The following is a 12,695-nucleotide window of genomic DNA, read 5'->3' as shown; positions in this document are numbered from 1 at the left end:
GACAGGTGTGCAGTGGTCGAAGCTGAAAGACCTTTGTAAAGTCCTTCAGTGTTTTGAGGAATGCACACGGCTGGTAAGCGCAGACGACGCCATCCTAAGCATGAGCATCCCACTTATGCGTCTGCTCATGCAAACTTTGACGCACCTTAAGGAGCAGGCGTCTGCAGCCAATGTTGATGAGGAGGAAGAGGAGGAGGGAATCCTTGATGACATTCAGCCATTGTCTGCTCAGGGACCTCTCCTGGACGGGGTGGAGGAAGAAGAGGAGGAGGAGGAGGATGATGGGGATGATTACTTAGGGGAGGAGGATGCATCTCGTGGGGCAAGTGAAAATGTTGGCGTGGCAAGGTCTGGTACAGGGTTTGTGCGTGACTGGAGGGATGTGGATTTGCCAGAAAGTGCTCCTCCACCCAGCACTCGCAGTGCATCATTGACACCGGGAACATTGGCCCACATGTCAGATTATGCCTTGCGGATCCTAAAAAGGGACCCCCGCATTGCCAAAATGATGAACGATGACGACTACTGGTTGGCCAGCATCCTGGATCCACGCTATAAAGGCAAATTACAAAACATCATGCCACAGGAGAACCTTGACCTAATATTGGCTAATAAACAAGCAACTCTGGTAAATCGGTTGCTTGAGGCATTCCCAGCACACAGCAGCGGTGATGGCTCTCACACGAGCCGTACGGGCCGGGGGCAGCTTGGCAGAGGTGTTCGTGGTGCACACAGCAGAAGTGGCGTTGGAGACAGGGGTTTCATGACAATGTTGTGGACTGATTTTTCAAATACCGCTCACACAACTGGTAATACTGCATCGATGGAAAGTGACAGGAGACAGCAGTTGTCAACTGTGGTTACAAACTACTTTTCCTCCCATATCGATGTTCTCCCACACAGGTCATTCCCCTTTGACTATTGGGCCGCTAAACTGGACACCTGGCCTGAATTGGCCCAATATGCCTTACAGGAGCTCGCTTGCCCAGCTGCAAGTGTGCTATCGGAAAGAGTCTTCAGTGCAGCTGGATCAATACTGACAGAAAAAAGGACCCGTCTGTCAACCCAAAATGTGGATGATCTAACCTTCATTAAAATGAACCACGCATGGGTTTCCAAGGATTTTGTCCCACCTTCCCCTGATGACACATAGGGTGACAGAAAAATGGCTTGCTTTGGTCCACCTCTTCCTGGTACTTCACCTATTTCGCCTTTTGCATCAGCTGAATGTCCAACATCAACATATGCCACTTTCTAAAACTCCCTAACTGTGCTGCCTCCCCTCCCCATGGCCGGGATCACCACCTACCGCACGACACCGTGCGAGTGCCGTTGCCCTGGACAGGTGGGTAGGCCGACTCTTGGGCGCGGGCACTGGCACAGGGTCCCTCATAGTGCAATCAAGTGTCTCTGACGGTGGTGGTGCACACCCGCCGTCAGACACACCGCTGTACTATGAGGGGCCCAGTGCCAGTACCGACACCCACGAGTGGGCCCCCCTTGCTTGGGCAGGGCCCCAGCATTTGCAATCTTTACCTCTCCCTGCTCCTCCGCTGTGTAATCTGGGCCGTCAAATCCATACTGTGCCTGACACCGTCTGAGCCTGCCTCCTGAGACATATATTTTGAATGTGTACGCTATCCATACATGTTATCCGGGGACACGGTACCCTTTCTAACCTTTGTGCAATCACGTGCAATCCATACTGGGCCTAACACCATCTGAGCCTGCCTCCTGAGACATATATTTTGAATGTGTACGCTATCCATACATGTTATCCGGGGATACGGTACCCTTTGTAACCTTTGTGCAATCACGTGCAATCCATACTGGGCCTAACACCGTCTGAGCCTGCCTCCTGAGACATATATTTTGAATGTGTACGCTATCCATACATGTTATCCGGGGATACGGTACCCTTTCTAACCTTTGTGCAATCACGTGCAATCCATACTGGGCCTAACACCGTCTGAGCCTGCCTCCTGAGACATATATTTTGAATGTGTACGCTATCCATACATGTTATCCGGGGATACGGTACCCTTTCTAACCTTTGTGCAATCACGTGCAATCCATACTGGGCCTAACACCGTCTGAGCCTGCCTCCTGAGACATATATTTTGAATGTGTACGCTATCCATACATGTTATCCGGGGATACGGTACCCTTTCTAACCTTTGTGCAATCACGTGCAATCCATACTGGGCCTAACACCATCTGAGCCTGCCTCCTGAGACATATATTTTGAATGTGTACGCTATCCATACATGTTATCTGGGGATACGGTACCCTTTCTAACCTTTGTGCAATCACGTGCAATCCATACTGGGCCTAACACCGTCTGAGCCTGCCTCCTGAGACATATATTTTGAATGTGTACGCTATCCATACATGTTATCCGGGGATACGGTACCCTTTCTAACCTTTGTGCAATCACGTGCAATCCATACTGGGCCTAACACCGTCTGAGCCTGCCTCCTGAGACATATATTTTGAATGTGTACGCTATCCATACATGTTATCCGGGGATACGGTACCCTTTCTAACCTTTGTGCAATCACGTGCAATCCATACTGGGCCTAACACCGTCTGAGCCTGCCTCCTGAGACATATATTTTGAATGTGTATGCTATCCATACATGTTATCCGGGGATACGGTACCCTTTCTAACCTTTGTGCAATCACGTGCAATCCATACTGGGCCTAACACCGTCTGAGCCTGCCTCCTGAGACATATATTTTGAATGTGTACGCTATCCATACATGTTATCCGGGGATACGGTACCCTTTCTAACCTTTGTGCAATCACGTGCAATCCATACTGGGCCTAACACCGTCTGAGCCTGCCTCCTGAGACACATATTTTGAATGTGTACGCTATCCATACATGTTATCAGGGGATACGGTACCCTTTCTAACCTTTGTGCAATCACGTGCAATCCATACTGGGCCTAACACCGTCTGAGCCTGCCTCCTGAGACATATATTTTGAATGTGTACGCTATCCATACATGTTATCCGGGGATACGGTACCCTTTCTAACCTTTGTGCAATCACGTGCAATCCATACTGGGCCTAACACATTCTGAGCCTGCCTCCTGAGACATATATTTTGAATGTGTACGCTATCCATACATGTTATCCGGGGATACGGTACCCTTTCTAACCTTTGTGCAATCACGTGCAATCCATTCTGGGCCTAACACCGTCTGAGCCTGCCTCCTGAGACATATATTTTGAATGTGTACGCTATCCATACATGTTATCCGGGGATACGGTACCCTTTCTAACCTTTGTGCAATCACGTGCAATCCATACTGGGCCTAACACCGTCTGAGCCTGCCTCCTGAGACATATATTTTGAATGTGTACGCTATCCATACATGTTATCCGGGGATACGGTACCCTTTCTAACCTTTGTGCAATCACGTGCAATCCATACTGGGCCTAACACCGTCTGAGCCTGCCTCCTGAGACATATATTTTGAATGTGTACGCTATCCATACATGTTATCCGGGGATACGGTACCCTTTCTAACCTTTGTGCAATCACATGCAATCCATACTGGGCCTAACACCGTCTGAGCCTGCCTCCTGAGACATATATTTTGAATGTGTACGCTATCCATACATGTTATCTGGGGATACGGTACCCTTTCTAACCTTTGTGCAATCACGTGCAATCCATACTGGGCCTAACACCGTCTGAGCCTGCCTCCTGAGACATATATTTTGAATGTGTACGCTATCCATACATGTTATCCGGGGATACGGTACCCTTTCTAACCTTTGTGCAATCACGTGCAATCCATACTGGGCCTAACACCGTCTGAGCCTGCCTCCTGAGACATATATTTTGAATGTGTACGCTATCCATACATGTTATCCGGGGATACGGTACCCTTTCTAACCTTTGTGCAATCACGTGCAATCCATACTGGGCCTAACACCGTCTGAGCCTGCCTCCTGAGACATATATTTTGAATGTTTACGCTATCCATACATGTTATCCGGGGATACGGTACCCTTTCTAACCTTTGTGCAATCACGTGCAATCCATACTGGGCCTAACACCGTCTGAGCCTGCCTCCTGAGACATATATTTTGAATGTGTACGCTATCCATACATGTTATCCGGGGATACGGTACCCTTTCTAACCTTTGTGCAATCACGTGCAATCCATACTGGGCCTAACACCGTCTGAGCCTGCCTCCTGAGACATATATTTTGAATGTGTACGCTATCCATACATGTTATCCGGGGATACGGTACCCTTTCTAACCTTTGTGCAATCACGTGCAATCCATACTGGGCCTAACACCGTCTGAGCCTGCCTCCTGAGACATATATTTTGAATGTGTACGCTATCCATACATGTTATGCGGGGATACGGTACCGTTTCTAACCTTTGTGCAATCCATACTGTGCCTGACACCGTCTGAGCCTGCCTCCTGAGACATATATTTTGAATGTGTACGCTATCCATACATGTTATCCGGGGATACGGTACCCTTTCTAACCTTTGTGCAATCACGTGCAATCCATACTGGGCCTAACACCGTCTGAGCCTGCCTCCTGAGACATATATTTTGAATGTGTACGCTATCCATACATGTTATGCGGGGATACGGTACCGTTTCTAACCTTTGTGCAATCCATACTGGGCCTGACACCGTCTGAGCCTGCCTCCTGAGACATATATTTTGAATGTGTACGCTATCCATACATGTTATCCAGGGATACGGTACCCTTTCTAACCTTTGTGCAATCACGTGCAATCCATACTGGGTGTGAGAACGGCTGGCGAGCTGTTAAGCAAGCTACAGCACCTGTCCAGACAAGTACAGGGATTCCCTAGCGAGGAGACTTATTTGATTGTTTTCAATGTTGGGACAGCAATTTTTGGGGAGCACTATACTCTGGAGAATGATAGATGGGGCCCACCATACACTGGAACATTCCAAAGGTGGACATCAGACACTGGAGCAGCATTTACAGGGCCCATTATACACTAGAGCATTAGAAATGGGGCCCATTATGTTTGGAGCATTATTTGGGCCCATAAGACAGTGGAGCTTCATCCATGAGGACCAACATATACTGTAGCATTATGTGGAGCTCATCATATACTGTTTCAAACATTATATGGGACCAATGATTCTGTATGGAGAAATAGATGGGCCTCGTCATGAGATGTAAAAAGTGAGGTATTTTTCATTGTACTATACCGCTATTTCTCTGCCGTATCGGAGCATGATGAGTTGTGGTATGTGTTAAAGGGGCGCTCTTTCGCCCAGGGCACATGAAAACCTGCAGCCAGCCCTCCCCCCCCCACAACTTTAGCCAAATAACCCCCATTTTTCAGTGCGTAACTTATATTATGAAGTTATTTAAGGTTGACAAGCTTAAGTAAGAAGAATTGATGCTTTTGGCATTCAAATTGGCACTGCAGGTGTGTTTCCTGTCCTCCTCTCACTGCCGACTTTTATTCCCCATTGACTTACATTGGGTTTCGTGTTTCGGGACGACCCCGACTTTTCCCTATAATTGGACGATCTTGCTCGACCCGACTTTTGGAAAAGTCGGGTTTCACGAAACGAAACGCGACCCTAAAAAACCAAAAGTCGCTCAACTCTAACTGTCACACTTAGCGATGCACCAGTGATCCCGACCAGCGATATGACGCGGTCAGGATCGCTGGTGCATCACTAAGTGGTCGCTAGTGAGCTGCCACACAGGGAGATCTCACCAGCAACATCGCAGGGGTCAGGGGTCGCTACTTACCTGTCAGACGAGGCGATCCTGACGTCCTCCCGCCCGCGTCCACGTGTGGCTCGTCTCGCCACAGGAAGCTGACGACGAGAAACGGTCCAGGACGTTCTCGCGCGATCAGCGATAACCAGTGGGGGAGCGGTCGGAGGTAAGTATCAGACACAGCGATATCGCTAGCAATATCGCTAACGTCACACAAAAACCAGTGACGCTATAGTGATATTGCTAGCGATATCGCTATGTGTGACAGGTCCTTAAGCCATTTTTTGTAACCTTATATATGCCTTTGTTCAGACATTGTAATTTGCACCATTACCTACATCTGTGTGTGGTAACTGGGTGTCGCTGATTCCCTTATCTCTTATTTTATAATTATTCTCCTCTTAATTGTACTTCATTCTATTTTGTATTACAATAAAATTAAATATATATTTTTTTTAATTGCTCTTGGCTCCATTTTTCTTTTTTGGTTTACAAAAATGCAACAGGTTGCGTCCGGCGCGCCTAGGCGCACACTTCAAAAAAACATAGGGGCGCATGGATGCGCACGATGCGCTGTGCTAAAAAACGCTAATGTGAAACCAGCCTTACACATTTTCTAGACTCCATTTTGCTGAATCCAAAAAAAAAACATACAGGCCACATATTTTACAGTGTGGTGTATCTGTGACACGCCTCATCCATCCTTGTGCTCAAAATTTGGGGCATTTTAGGCCTAAATTCCATTTTTTTTGCTGTCTGTCACTCTAGTTATATACAGCACTATTTTGCATTTTTCAAAAACACAGGCCTCATATTTGTCAGTGTAGTATCTCCGCGTCAGCTCATTTATCTGTGTGCTCTAAGTTTTGGCCATTTCAGGCCGGTATTCCAATGTTTTCCTGTGTGTCACTCTAGTTATATACAGCACTATTTAGCATAAAAAAGAAAAAAATACAGGCCACATATTTGTCAGTGTGGTATCTACGTGCCAGTTCATACATCTGCGTGCTCTAAGTTTGGGCATTTTAGGCCGGTATTCCATTTTTTTGGCTGTCTGTCACTCTAGTTATATACAGCACTATATAGCATAAAAAAGTTCATACAGGCCACATTTTTGCAGTGTGGTATCTCCGTAAAAAACCTCATTTAATCTGTGCCAAAAATTTGGCCATTTTAGGCCTACATATTCTAGTGTTTAAATCCAGGAGAAAGAACTAGATCATACGGTAATTTGCATATTAAAACTATCAAAACTTTATTCCAAAAACTGCTACAGGTAACTTACATTAACAATAAAGTGTCAGTAAAACAATGCAGATGACATAAACCCAAGTATCACAGACTCCTCCCACCATGATGGAACACCTCCCAGCAGTAGCGTAGCTACCGGGGGGGCAGAGGGGGCAGAGGGGGCGGTCGCCCCGGGCCCCGTGCTCTGAGGGGGCCCACCCGGATTTACACAGTAATTACTGTATCTGCGGCAGAGAGGGAGAATCGATCATCTCCCTGCTCTGCCGCTGCTATGTTGTCTTCTCCGGCTGCCACAGGAGCTGTGATGAGGTCACAGAAGGGGAGGAGTCGAGGTCACATGATCCGGGGGCTCTCTGTGTGCAGGACTCTGCCGTGCTGGTTGTCATGGTGCTGGATGAAGGGAAGTTTCTGTGTGGGGTAAGGAGAACTTTACAGGGTGGATGTAGCAGAGCTGTGTGTGTACGAGGTGTACGGAGCAAAGCCGCGTGTGTATGGGGTGTACGGAGCAGAGCCGCGTGTGTACGAGGTTTGCAGAGCCATGTGTGTATGAGGTGTATGGAGCGTGGCCACGTGTGAACAAGCTGTATGGAGCAGAGCCGCATGTGTACAAGGTTTATGGAGTGAAGCCATGTGTGTACGGAGTGGAGCCGCGTGTGTGCGAGGTGTACGGAGTGGAGCCGCGTGTGTGCGAGGTGTATGGAGCAGAGCCACGTGTGTGTGAGGTGTACAGAGCGGAGCCGCATGTGTGCGAGGTGTACGGAGCGGAGCCGCGTGTGTGCGAGGTGTACGGAGCGGAGCCGCGTGTGTGCGAGGTGTACGGAGCAGAGCCACGTGTGTACGAGGTGTACGGAGCGGAGCCGCGTGTGTACGAGGTGTACGGAGCGGAGCCGCGTGTGTACGAGGTGTACGGAGCGGAGCCGCGTGTGTACGAGGTGTACGGAGCGGAGCCGCGTGTGTACCAGGTGTACGGAGCGGAGCCGCGTGTGTACCAGGTGTACGGAGCGGAGCCGCGTGTGTACCAGGTGTACGGAGCGGAGCCGCGTGTGTACGAGGTGTACGGAGCGGAGCCACATGTGTACGAGGTGTATGGATCAGAGTCGCGTGTGTACGAGATTTACGGAGCAGAGACATGTGTGTACAAGGTGTACAGAGCGTGGCTGCTTGTGTACAAGGTGTACGGAGCAGAGCCGCATGTGTACAAGGTTTACGGAGTGAAGCCATGTGTGTACTGAGTGGAGCCATGTGTGTGCGAGGTGTACGGAGTGGAGCCGTGTGTGTACGAGGCATAGAAAGTGGAACCATGTGTGTATGAGGTATATGGTGGGGAGCATTCATACCTCCCAACCGTCTCGATTTTGAGAGAGAGTCTGCCCCGGTCAGGAGCTTACTTTTTCCGCGGACACAGGAGTACACGGCAGAGCCCCAAGGAGCACTTTAAAATTTGCACGTGACATTCCACTTCCACCGGAAGTGACGTGCTGGAAGCTGACCGGAAATGAGGTAATTTCGGGAGTAGATTGTGATGGAACCATGGAGGCACCTCAGGGAATGCTTCAGATCCATCACCGTCTCTGACAGCGTGGACAGCGGGATCACCTTGGACTCGGTGATGTCGGGCATATGAGCGGATCATGAAATGTCCTGAACTGGGAGGCTCAGGTGGGCACTACAATGGGAGCTGGGCTGCTATAGTGTCTTTATAGAATCTTTCTTTCACTGTTTCTTTCTCTGTTCTTTCTTTCCCCTCTTCCTTTCTCTCTCTGTTCTTTCTTTCTTTTTCCTCTTTCTCTCTAATCTTTCTCTCTCTGTTCTTTCTCTCTCTCACTCTGTTCTTTATTTCCTCTCTTTCTGTTCTTTCTTTCCCCTCTTTCTTTCTCTGTAATCTTTCTTTCATTCTCTCTCTAATCTTTCTCTCTCTGTGTTCTTCCTTTCTCTCTGTTCTTTCTTTCTCTGTTCTTTCTATCCTCTCTTTCGCTCTTTCTGTTCTTTCTCTCTCTGTTCTTTCTTTCTCTATAATGTAGCCCCCTTCATATGGTATAATTCAGCCCCCCCAAAGATTATAATGTAGCACCTTCAGAATATAATGCAGCCCCCCTCATAGAGTATCATGCTGCCATCCCTTATATGGGGTATCATGCTGCCCCCCTTATACGGGGTATCATGCTGCCCCCCTCATGCGGGGTATCATACAACCCCTCTCATATGGGGTATCATGCTGCCCCCATCATACGGGGTATCATGCTGCCCCTCCTCATACGGGGTATATCATGCTGCCCCCTCATATGGGTATTATGCTGCCTCCCCCCCATAATCAAGCAACCAGGACTCAATATATAAATTTAAAAAAAAAATTATACTCACCTCTCCTCCTCGCTCCCACGCTGATTTTGGCGGCGCCTCTGCTCTGATGTCAGGAGCTGCTCTGCAGTCAGACCGGCACACAGAGGGGACACGACACATCGCACACCCGTTGTATGTCATAGGAAGAGGGTAATGATGGGAGAGGGAGCATCATGTGACGCTCCCTCTTCCATTATTGCGGCACTCACTGGGGGGCTGCGCTGACGCCGCAATAATGGAATATATATATATTATATAGATTATTTTTGGCAACAGCGCGGTCATCTGCTGAAGTTCTCTGGTTAGGGGCCCACTCAGAAGTTTCGCCCCCCCTGAACCAAAACCCTAGTTACGCCTCTGCCTCCCAGCAAGCATCCCCAATATAACTGTATATCCGAAACCTCATGTATATACAAGGTAATCAGCGTAAGAGGCTCAGGAACTGGAAATAACAATAGGGAACACACTAGCAAGGTATAGTGGCAAAACAAAGTATACAGCCATGCAGTGTCCCAAAATACCACAGGGTAGCTTACCAGGGAGAGGAGAGGGAGAGCCTGGCAGTAACACCCCGGGTAGATTCCTGCCTCTCGCCTGGTGAACTTGAAGATGAGATTCCATATAGCAATGCACAAATATTTGAGCAGCCATGGTCACAAGAGGTGGACGATGATGAGACACAATTGCCAGAAAGTCAGGAGGAGGACCAGAGTGCGGAAGTTTCGGATGAGGTGGTGGATGATATAGTAACTGACCCAACCTAGCAGGAGGACATCCAGAGTGAGGACAGCAGCACATAGGGGGAGGGAGGCATAGCACCCCTTCAGGCAGGAAGCAGTGTGGTGGCTGCAGACAGAAGGCGGGCAACCGTTCCCCGTAACACCAACATGATGGAAGTTGCCAATCCAACTGTTAGGTCTTCCCGAGTCTGGTTATTTTTTAAAAACCCCAAACAGGCCATTTGCAACACCTGTCATGTCAGCATCAGCAGGGGTAGCAAAACTACCAGCCTTACCACCACCAGCATGATGAGGCACATGGCAGCAAAGCACCAAACTTTGTGGGCCCAACCCCAGGCTCCAGGAACAGTGTCTGTTGGTGACACCACTGCTTCTTCCACTGTTGTGTGAGTAAGCCAATCCCCTGTCCACAGTGCATGCGAAGATGCCTCCTGCCCTGCACCTGCTGTTGCCCACAGTCAAATAGCACCATCATCAAGCACGTCCACGTCCTTGTCCCAGTGCAGTCTTCAATTGTCCATACCCGAGTCACTGGAACGTAAGCGGAAATACGCAGCCAACGCCCCACAGGCCACGGTACTAAATTCTCACATTTCTCATCTGCTTGTGTTGCCCTTTAGGCTGGTGGAGACGGAAGCTTTCCGCAACCTAATGGCGGCGGCGGTCCCAAGGTACTCGGTCCCCAGCCGCCACTATTTCTCCCACTGTGCCGTCCCGGCATTACACAAGCACGTGTCCCATAACATTACCCATGCCCTTAACAATGCAGTTACCAGGAAAGTACACCTAACCACGGACACGTGGACAAGTGCTTCTGGGCAGGAACAGTACATCTCACTGATGGCATACTGGGTTAACATAGTGGAAGCTGGGACTAAGTCAGACCTTGGGATAGAACATGTCTTCCCGACACCAAGGATTGCAAGCCCTACGTCAATCAGGGTTACACTCACTGTGCACAGCTCCTGCACCTCCTCCTCCTCCTCTTCAGACTCCATCTCCGAAATGAGCACATCAGTCACAAGCTGGAAGCACTGCAGCACTGCCAAAGCCAAGCAGCAACAGGCTGTGTTGAAGCTAATTTGCTTAGGTGACAAACCGCACAATGCTGAAGAGTTGTTGACAGCTTTGAAAGAGCAGGCAGAAGTGTGGCTGACACTGCTGAATCTCCAACCAGGCATGGTTGTGTACAACAATGGCAGGAACCTGGTGGCAGCTCTGAGGCAAGGTGAACTGACACACGTACCATGCATGGCCCATGTGCTTAACCTCGTTGTTCAACGTTTTCTAAAAATCTACCTGGGGCTACCGGATCTGCTGGTGAAAGTACACCGCCTGTGTGCCCATTTTAGAAAGTCAGCCACAGCTTCAGCCGCCCTTGCTGTGCTTCAGCAGCAATTGCAGATTCTGGCTCACCAACTGGTGTGTAATGTCCCCACGCATTGGAACTCTACACTGCAGATGTAGGAAAGGATATCTGAGCAGAAGAGGGCAGTTTTTGAATACCAGCATCAACAAGGCCGTCGTTATTCAGGTTTGACTCCACACATAAGACCTCAGGAGTGGACATGGATGTCAGACATATGTAACATCCTCCAAAACTCTGAGGAGTCCACCAAGATGGTGAGCGGCGATGACGCCATAATTAGCATCACCATCCCGCTCATCTGCATTCTGAAAAGCTCTCTGCTCACAATGAAAGAGGATGCATTGCAGGCGGAGCATGACGACATGAATCAAGGAACCATACAGGGTGATTACACACAGCCCAGCCTCATGTCAGCCCAACGTGGACTGGTTGACAATGAGGAAGAGGAGTAAGAGCAGGAGCTACTTTCATGCGCTATACACGGAACTACAACCACAACTGTCATACTGTCTGTTCAGCGTGGATGGCCTGAGGAAAGGGAGGAAGAGGAGGAGGAGGACACCTTGGTCAGTCGTCCTGTTGGTGAGGACACAGAAGGCTTGCCTGTTACCAGTCTGGCACGCATGGCTGACTTTATGTTGCACTGCCTTTCCCGTGACCCTCATATTGTAAAAATATTGGGTAACAGTCATTATTGGGTAGTGACACTTTTAGACCCACGCTACAAGAACTTTCAATCTCTTGTTCCAGAGGCAGACAGGTGTACTAAAATGGTGCAGTTCCAGAGGGCCATTGTTGCAGAATTATTAAAAAAATTTCCATCTCAAAACGCTGGCGGCAGACATAACAGTTTGATGGACAACCAAGGAGTACAGGCGAGAGAGACACAACTCCAATCCAGCAGAGGCAGGGGAACACTGGCAAAGTTCTGGGACAGTTTTCTCAGACCCTCCCATCACCTTGGCCCTGAGGCGTGGGGTAATGTCACAAGGAATGCAATGTTTTATAAGATGCTGAGGGAGTACCTTGCTAACCGTGCCAACGTCCTCCGTGATTCCTCTGTGCCTTTGAATTATTGGGTATCCAAGCTGGACACGTGGCATGAACTGGCTCTCTACGCCTTGGAGCTCCTGACCTGCCCTGCCGCTAGCGTTTTGACAGAGAAGGTTTTTAGTGCTGGTGGTATTATCACAGATAAGCGTATTCGCCTGTCAACAGAAAATGCAGACAGGCAGACTCT

This window comes from Dendrobates tinctorius, unplaced genomic scaffold (genome assembly GCF_039654945.1).
Source record: "Dendrobates tinctorius isolate UK_male_01 unplaced genomic scaffold, ASM3965494v1 ptg000114l, whole genome shotgun sequence".
NCBI lineage: Eukaryota > Metazoa > Chordata > Amphibia > Anura > Dendrobatidae > Dendrobates > Dendrobates tinctorius.
This window is presented reverse-complemented; position numbering follows the sequence as displayed.